Source organism: Nyctibius grandis, chromosome 2, assembly GCF_013368605.1.
Source record: "Nyctibius grandis isolate bNycGra1 chromosome 2, bNycGra1.pri, whole genome shotgun sequence".
In the NCBI taxonomy this organism is placed as follows: domain Eukaryota; kingdom Metazoa; phylum Chordata; class Aves; order Nyctibiiformes; family Nyctibiidae; genus Nyctibius; species Nyctibius grandis.
In genome coordinates, this window is record NC_090659.1 from 13,303,117 (window position 1) to 13,312,834 (window position 9,718).

Genomic DNA, 9,718 nt, shown 5'->3' on the forward strand with positions numbered 1-9,718 from the left:
AAGAGACACTGTCAGCTGATGCGCAGTTCTGAATATGTGCAAGACGAGTGAGGAGTAACAAAAGCATTTCATATGTAGATCATGAAGTTTCTCAGAGTTCCTGAAAGTTTATCCTCAATTCTGAAATAACAGAAATATTTTAACTTGGCCACTGTGTGATGAAGTTGCAGGGGGCTGAAATGCTGAGGATAACTTTGAATTCTGTTCAAACTCTGAGTACTTATGCAGTTCTTTAACCTGGTAGTGTTTGTTTGGAGCACTTCTTGAGCTCTTATTTCAGGGGCTACAAGTTACTTGATTGGTTCAATTAATTTAATGAGTCTATTTTGAATTTAAAATTTCAGTGAGTGGAAATGCAACAGGAGACCTTGCAAGCTCTTTGAAATATGAATTTTTCTGTAATATCTAGTTCTGGTCATGTCAGATAACTTAATACTTCTGTTATGTGATGCAAGAGGTCCTATCAGGTTGTTGGTAGTGGTATCTAAGCTTTAAAATCTATAGATCAACTCTCACTGTCACAGTAAGAATGAATATGTATCTCGTACAGGTCTTAAGTTAATTGTACCTTGCATTTTCCAAAGCCTGTTTAGATTCTAAGGCAGTGTTCTTTTTTTCCAAACTGATTACCTAGAAGCTCCATGGGGTTTTAATGAAAGCTGTTAAGTAACTGGTATTTGGTATCTGTCCTCTTGCTCTAATATCACTTTGGAAATGTCTTTTCCCATATAAGCAGTAGTTAGCCTTTACTTAAGGTGCTGGTATCTTTCTGTATGAGTTTGCAAGGAGTTTAAAGCTCATTTCTCCTTGCCTTTTCAACAGCCCTAAATATTCTTAACAGACATTTAGACTTCTAAGAGCAAGAGTTTCATGCAACCAGAATCTGAGAGGAAATAGTTATCCAGAATTGTTGATACAAATCTCATGTTTCAAGATTAGAAACCTTCTTCCCAGTTTTGCAAACTTAAAGCATTACAGGAGGAACAACTCCTTATCTTACTTTCACACATAGTTAAGGACTTTTGATAGCTTCTGGTTGACTGATATTGTATACCTGTGGAAGCTGGATTTAAAGCTTAGTGCAGTTTGAGTCTTGTGGATTTTTTTTCTTCCTTCCCATTTTCTGCTTTCTTTCCTCATCCTGTGCTGGGGGGCAGGAGAGGGAGTCCCTTCAGCTTGTTCTAGCTATAGGTGTTAAACTGCAAGGTATTTTTGAAAAATAAAGGCATATAGTATGTGGCACTGATGTTGATGAAGGACATACCTGAATAGCTTGTTGAAAGATGTTAGGATTGTTTGTATGCAGCAGCAGCATGAGAGAAGACATTTCCCCAAACTTGTAGGTTTAGTGTCTGCTTTTTCATAGCAGCTTATAGATCTGTGATAAATTCTTTGGCTTACTACTAAATGTTTGTCCCGTCTGTAGTTAGGTGCACAGTTTTTGGCTGGCACTATTAGTGTAAAGAACATACCCTTCATACTGAATTTAGAAACTTAAATTGTTATTAAATATTCTAGACTTAGTTTTACACGTTTGGGACTTTTTTAGATTGTAAGCTGATAACTGTTAGAGATCAGGTTTTTTTTATCTTTCATGTGTGCCTTTTCAATAAACTTTGCCTGATTGTAACTTCATTTTTTACGAAATTTCTGGTGCCTAAATTTACTGTTTGAACAGGTGCTTAAATGATGGTACAGTTCTTAAAACATGACACTGTGATCTGATTTCTTGATTCTTCTGTACTATTTATACCTCTTCTTGCCTATTTTTGGATGTGACTTCAGTGGCTCTCTCTGTATTGTTCTGTATTTCAAAATGTCAGTTGCTCCTTCAGTTGCTACTTATGATCTAAGTGTTTATATTCCTGAAAACTATTCAGTTGTTGTACCAATGAGATGGATGATTGACTTTTACTTGTGTGGTAAATAATAGGTTTAGTAACTGTGCCAAATGTATGCTTATGAAGAACAATAGATGAGGAGACATCTTCTTGCATCCAATTGTTGTGATAGAAGAGACTTCCCAGATTTTAATCGTACACTGATTGTTTACCTTGAAACTAAGGCCTTCCTTAATTAAAAGGGTGTAGTTGTTATAAATAAAGTTGAGTACAAAACTAAACTGAATCACAGACTGAGAGATAGCTATAAACCTAAGCAACCAGGCAGCAAACCTACTGAATTTGGTTCTTAGCCATCTGTGGACATATCTGACATTAGATGTGGGGTTTGTTTTTTGTTTGTTTGCTTTTGGGGTTTTGTTTGTTTGTTTTGTTTTGGTTTTTTTTGTTGTTTTTTTTTTTTTGGTTTGGCCCGAGACCCTGTGCTTTCAGTCAGATAAGACCTAGAACGCTCAAGAACAGAAACTTCTCTCACTAAAGCATACAGAGCAGAGTTTACACATGCTTAATGCTCTGTCAGCTTGTACAAAATAATAAATGGACAGAACAGAAGGACAGCATGATGTGCCCTCAGAGCCTAGCTGTTAGGCTTAGCAGCCTTGACAGTGTCTGTCTATTTATGTAATTGCATGGAAAATAAAAGAAATAGAATCTGACATAGTCCTTATCTGAAGTAAAGAACCTCTGACTTGGGGTAAACTTTGCCTCAAGTTGATATCATGCTGTTTTGAGTGGATACAACACTACTATGAAAACATAATACTGCTATTCTAAGTTATTTCTTTAGTAAATAGATTGTTCACTTACACTGGATTATGATTCTCAAAAGCAGCTACTAAAGTTTAGCAATGATTTCTAGCTGTGTAGGAGATGAACTGGTTAAACATCTGAGGTGTCTGATCTTACAGATAACTCTGCTAACAGAATTCTTCTAGGAAGTTATGGCAGCTGATATACCAGTTAGAAGGTGGCATTTTTAATGTCTCTTTTTAATAAAAAAAGAAAAAGGGGGGGTGGGGGTGGTACCATTATGTAAATACTCCAAGTGAACTCAAGAAACCTCTAGTTAATGTCATGACTGTAAACTTGCCCGTTGAGGACTACTATGTATAGATGAAAACCCTTGATTTTAGCATGGTGTGAATAAAGTGTTCGACTTGTAATACTGTAGAGGTTACGTAACACTTGTCCATACATTACAAGCGCTTTCATAAACTTTATGAAATGGATATTTAAAGATATTTGTGTGAATCTTCCTTATGTAAAAATGAATACTTCTTCCAAAACTGTGTAGTGCACAGAAATGCCTTGTTGGAGGGGTAAAACATGACATTTGAAAGAAATGTACAATGCATACATCTTTATCAACTCTGATAGTTGCAGTCGTGTTAGATGTATGCTTTCTGCTTAACAGTACAAGTAAGACTACTTAATTGCAAGTTTTTCTGTCATGCTGAATATTGTATATTACTGGTGTCCGTGATAAGCTTTTGGTTTTCTTCTTAACAGTGTATATTCTGGATCACTTTAGATCTTTGTTCCAGTCTAAAGACATAATACTATTTGTGTCACTTAAACCTTGTTTTATACACTTGATAGGTGCTTTATGGGACTCTTTGATTATCGGTCCCCTAGCATTGAGGCACAGCTCAATTGAAATTGGAGCAATAATATTTCCTGGAATCCAAAATGTTATGATGTTGTTACACTTCTCATGCACAAAGCATGGACTTGAATATTGATATGAATTTCAGTATGAGGTTTTATATTCACACTGTTGGGGGAATGGTATTTTAAAATACAAATATTGTGAGTGAATTTGTAAAAACAAAATCCAAAATTTTAAAATGCTGTAGTTCCATGACAGACTTGTGTACTTTTTGAAATAAAACTGTTGGAGAAAACAGTAGTCTGTCTTTATTTTAAAGCAGCACTTGTGTATGGCTTTAGCTTTCTCTTTATGTGATTGGAAGTGAACTAATAAATATGGCTGTGTATACCACACTGGCATTAATAATTTTATTTCTTGCTCCCCCCCACCCCCATTAATTTCTAAGAATTAAAGGGAAGTAAACCTTTAGATATTTGAAAACGTACACTTATTTGAGGTTTCTAATTGTAGACACACAGATGTAGTGATCAATTTTAAAAACATATTGGACTGATTTCAAGAGTTATTCTGAAACATAAGGCTGGGAAGGAACTTTAGATTAAATTTCTTCCCTCTTTGTTTTACGTAGAACCAAAAATTCCTCAAACTGCTGAATTCTTGTCTTTTAAAATGCAAAGAAGCAGGTTTACAGCACTCAAAGCATGTTGATAAAATGCTTCGTTTTATATTGTCAGTTAACATGCATCTTTTTTGATTGAAGTGAAGTTGACTTGGGATACTCCCCACCCCTTGGCCTTGCAAACCAACGGATTACTGTCCTTGTAATTTCCTAAGATTAATGCAATTTCTCTTGAGTTGTCGTGGACACCTACTTAGTTTTAGGAAACAAAGTCTGGCATGGGCTCTGCATTAATGGCATGTGTTATGTTTATATCATTGGAGGCCTAATTAGCTTACATTTGTTCTTAATGTATGCATATCTTCATATGTTAATGTGTACCTGTGCCATGCCTGATGCTTCAGTCACTTCTTTGGGTATATCTAAAAAAACTATTTAATACATGTGTGCACAAGCACATGAAGTTAAATGCAGTACTGGTGGAAAAACTTTTAGGATTTTTTTCTGTTTCAAATCAAGATTTGTGCTTAAATACAAAAGGAAACCTAATAAAAATGAAGGTTCAGACTGTCTCTCTTTGTAGAGCTCTAAGAAACCTTTCTACACCCTTTTAACGTTAACATCGAGACTTAAGTTCAAGACTTCTTTCTGAAGTTGGTAGTTTTGTTGCAGATGGCACTTCCATGCCTCCACTGCTCCAGGTCTTTTATTTGGAGACGAGATGACTGTGAATCAGAGAAGCTGAGTACCTCCAGCTTGTCTGTGGGAATTGCAGCAAAGCAGCTAGTGCTTTCCTGAGAGTGTCCTGAAAGAATAGAAGGCACTCATCATGTGGTACTACAAAACCTTTGTGGTCCTTATATATGTATTAGACAATGCATTGGATAAAGTTTCTTAAAAGGTTGGTCTTGCTGTATTTTCCTCTGAGCATCTTTGTGTACTTTGAGCTTACTATTTCAAATTTACTTCTAGGATGGAGAAGCTTGGGTTCTTTCAAGCTCTGTGACAGTACTGATTGATAGGTAATTAATTGTTAGACTGTTAGAAAACAGTTAATGCCAGCCACTTAGCATTGCTTTCTTGTGTGTAAAATCTGTACAACAAAACCAAAAGAGTTTGTGAAGAAGACAGCTGATCAAGGAGTGAAAGGAAATGTAAAGAGTGAAAGAAGCTATGAATGTTGCCTTCCTTTCCAAGTCTCAGCTTATTCTAAAATTACCTTTCACTCGTGGGATGACTGTAGGTGATTGCATCTTAATATAAAAATAATGTGTACTTGAGTTACGATGATTCTTTTGCTTTTAAAACTTGCTTTAAGCTTTTTGCAGAATGGTACAGGCTCAGCTATCAGGAGAAGAATATGAACCTTTAATTTTATAGAATAACCACTGGCATTGTCCCTGCTTCTGACTTCCATTCAAAGTAGTTTCTGAAAACAGGGATCCTTTAAGGATCCTTTCATTTTCATATTGTTGTAAATCAACGTTGACGTCACCCTCATAAGTTGCAATATTGAAATCTTCAGCTTTCAGCTGTTGAGTACTGGCTAGGTGGCTTTGAATACGCAAAGTCAATAGCATTTAGCGGCAGCACTGCTAGCTGGGTCCTCATTTTTAGTGAATCAGCACAGTCATTGAAATTTCATTTTACTTTTTAGATAACATTGACCGGATGAAGGACAATTCTATCATATTCAGGAAACATTAAGAAAGTTGTGCAACTCATACAGGAACTTTGTATGGTGCCAGGAATGCTCGACGGCGTCAGGGAGGGGAGTAGCTCTGTGCAGAAGTTGAGCGTGTTGGTTACACAACCTGATTATGTAACGGTTTTAAAATGTGGCAGTATTAGAAGAGACGTTAACATCTGCAAGCACATCATTTTACCTTCAGTAATCTAATTTTTTCTTCGGGGCAAAAACTCTGGAGGCAGTATGTCTGCTGGGAAGCTCAGAAGCCCGTGTGATGTGGTGACAGTTGTCCCACTTCTCAGGGCTGGGTGCTGCAGGCAGGATGGAAGTTGAGTGCTGTACCTGAAGGGTATTGGACTCTCTTCCCAGAGTACTTTTCCAAACTGCAAAATGGGGAGAGGAGAACAGTGAGTCTGATCAGATTGTGGGGAGTTTTGTAGGAGGGACCTGTATTTTGGAAACACAAATGGACTGTCCAGCTTTTGAAGCCTTCCCCTACTCTGGTTTCCAGCAGCATCTGATTTAGGGGTTTTCACACAGTCTGCGAAGCGTTTTTGCATTTAGAGTTGCTTATGTAGCCAGCATATCTTCATTGCTGAAGTTGCAGGATCTTGTACTCTTCCTACCATGAAGTAATTTCTGCATGTGATGTTTTTGGCTATAATTATTATTGTTAATAATACTGTATAAAGAAACAGTCAGAAACTGTAGACTAAATCTCCTGAACACCCCAGACAGGGCAAATGGTGATTGCATGGCTTCTTGGCGCTCTGGGCGCAAACATCTCCAGGGGTGCAGTGGTCACTGAGGTTAGGTAGCAACTCATTCAGAATGTGGTATCAAGGAATACTAAATCAGATGGTAAAGAGCTATAAAAGTAATTTAGTACCATTAGTATAATAGCTTCCAATTATGTCAATTTGGCAAATTAAGTTCTGTGTGAATAGGAAAGAAACTTGAGATTTTGATTCTTGTGGCCAGTTACTGCCGTACAAGTGAAGTAACACCTTTTCATAGCTTATGATTTGGCCTGCTCTGTGTTTTGTAAGTGAAACTATTACCCCATACAGGAATCTGAATCTCCTTATATCTTTTGGTAATGTTTTACTTGTGAAACAGCAGTCAGCATTAGTCAAATTTCACAGAAGTTAATGTGCAGCAGAGCATCCGCTCTGGGTGTTTAAAGTCTCCGATGGCAACCATCAGCAGCAGCAACTTGCAGATGACTCGCTAGTCATCTGAACGGGTGGTGTTTCTAAGAAAATATTCTCTGAAGTCAAAACACTTGTGCTGTGCCTTGCTTAACTGTAGGAATATTACTTAAGATTTCCATGTACTAGTAGAGTAACTCGGGTGGGAGGGAAACTGATACCCTTAGACCAGAGATAAAGGTGGCTGGTGGTAATACATAAAACTACTGAATTGCTTGTGACTGCTAAAGAAGATGACAACTCTGGGGCACAGCTGGTGGTTTGTGGAATATGTCAAAAAGCTTATGTTGTGGCTGCTAGCACCGAACTTCTTATTCAGATAAATAAAATGCCCTTCCATGTCACTTCCAATCCTGTAACTGTCAAGACCAGAAACAGTTCATCTAAGCTGTAAAATACAACATAAAGCTTGCAATTACTTTAATTTAATTTAATCGCAATGTACTAAAAGGACGCAGCGTCAAATGAACTGTTTGGTCATGCCCTGGTTTCGTCCTTGTATTCTGTAATTCAATATGAAATTGCTTAAGAATTTCGATGTCTTTTTCTCTCTCTTCAGACTCAAGTTGTGGTTTGGGTGACCTCTTTAGGTAACCCATTTAATGTAATGACCTTGTATCCCCACTTAAGATAGGAAAACTCACTGTGTTTAAAACACAGAACTTCCAAAAAAAAAAATGCTATGGTCTCCCATGCTGTCTCCAGCCCACTTGAAAAAAACATTTTATGGCTAAATATGAGTGCTTTGAATTGGAACAAAGTAATAAACTTGGTGTGTGGGAATGCTGAATGCCCCTTGTGGCTGACGCCTGGGCAGCCTGCATCCCTTCCTGGGGCCGAACGCGACCATGTGGCTCTTAGTTCTTTGCAGTGACTCGCTAAGAAATGTTGCATTTTCCCACAGAAAGCAAAATAACCTTCTTAGGTGCTGGAAAGTTATTTTCTTATTGCTTACTTAGGAAAATAATGTAGATAATAAAAGGGTTATTGTGATCTGCATCAGTTAAGACATTTTGTTTTTCTATATAACCTCTGCCAAAAAGCTGTAAACTGTACAGAGATCATTAAATGAAAGGTACAGCTGAGACATGGATGTAGTTTTTGACAGATTTTAACAGTTGTGGTGAGAAATGCTTTATTTGTATTACCTTTACACACACTATTACTAGGCTAGAAGTTCATACTTCTACATCCCTTCCATTTATCAAAAAAAAAAAAAAGTAACTGAAGCCTGATTGACTATTATGGGCCAGAGCTTAGAGTTAGTCATTAAAATGTCTGTCTTGCTCAAACTGAAGTTAAGGTCACCAACAATGTTTCTTCATTTGCAGCTCATTCAGGAAAAAAAAATTCCTCGGACACATTGTCATTGCATCTGTTGGGTTTTCTTTTAGGAGCAAGACAGTGAAATTGTGATTCTTGTAACATACGGTTCTGATCACGCTAGACTTGCATACTTGAAAGGCTTCGAAGTTCTGAACATCAATTGCGTGTTTTTAAAATCAAAGTTATGTTGCTACTTGAAGTATTTTAGGTGCATTATTTGAGTATGATACATGCATATTAGTGTGATTTTTTTAATAGTGCATGAACTGGGTGGGCAGGCAGGAATCTCAGACAGCCCACTAAAATCCTTTATTCCTAGATGAGAGAGCTGGAAGGAGTGTTAGAGCCTTTATGCTCAATAGTCCTTTTGTTGCCTGAATTAGCGTAATTTCCCTGCCCCTGGTGTTACCTGGGCAAGCTAGGATTCTAATCAGCACTCTGAGGGGGGTATCCAGCTGACAGGGAAAATTGGGTCATTATATTACACATGTGAATTTTATTCTGACAACGTTCTGTGTCTGTGCCAACCATATTAACTAGTTAACTTGCTGCTGGCTTTGTGGTTTGTACATGGGAGGAGATTGCTGAATATGCAGGGAAGTTTAGGACATCCTTAATCCTTGACATGGCGAACGGAAGTTCGCTCACTTGCCATAATAACAATAATAAAAGAATCCCAAGGCAAGGGAGTCTGGTTAACAAAGTGAAGGATTAGGGTTGATGTCCTGGCTCTGTCATGACTTAGCCATGTGGGGTTTTTTTGTGGTGTTTTTTTTTTTTTTTTTTACTGTTGACATCATCTCCATATTCCTTGGCTTCCACATCTGTTAGAATGTAGAAAGTTCTGTTCACCTTTAGGGACTTTTGGAACTAGAGTTTCCCATCACACTGTCATTTTTTTTAAAGCTATCCTTGATGAGTCTTTTCTGTCTTCCCTAGCTGCCCACGTAGTGCTTATTTTCAGTTCTTTCATAATCACAGAAAATTTTCAAATATATATATTTAAAGATAGTTACCTTCATCATAACATCACGGTTGTCTCTGTCTCCTGCTGTTTGCTGGTTTTGAATTCTGTCCTGACAATAGTCACTCTTAGAGTACTTCTAGCACTACCTGGGCATTTCAGGTTGTAGTAAAAATAATAGTAGTAGGGCAGATCTCATTAAGCAGCTTCTTGAAGGTGAAAGAGCCCCCAAAGCCCATTGCCAATTAAAGGGGAAACATGTTTCATCTGGAAGCTTTGTCAGAGACCCCAGCTGGGATGCCTGCTTGGCATCACCTCAGAAGGAGGTGGCTTCTCTCCTTCCACTCAACAGCATGTAGGAGAGAGGAGAGGGACATGTGGGCTGGTGTCCCTCA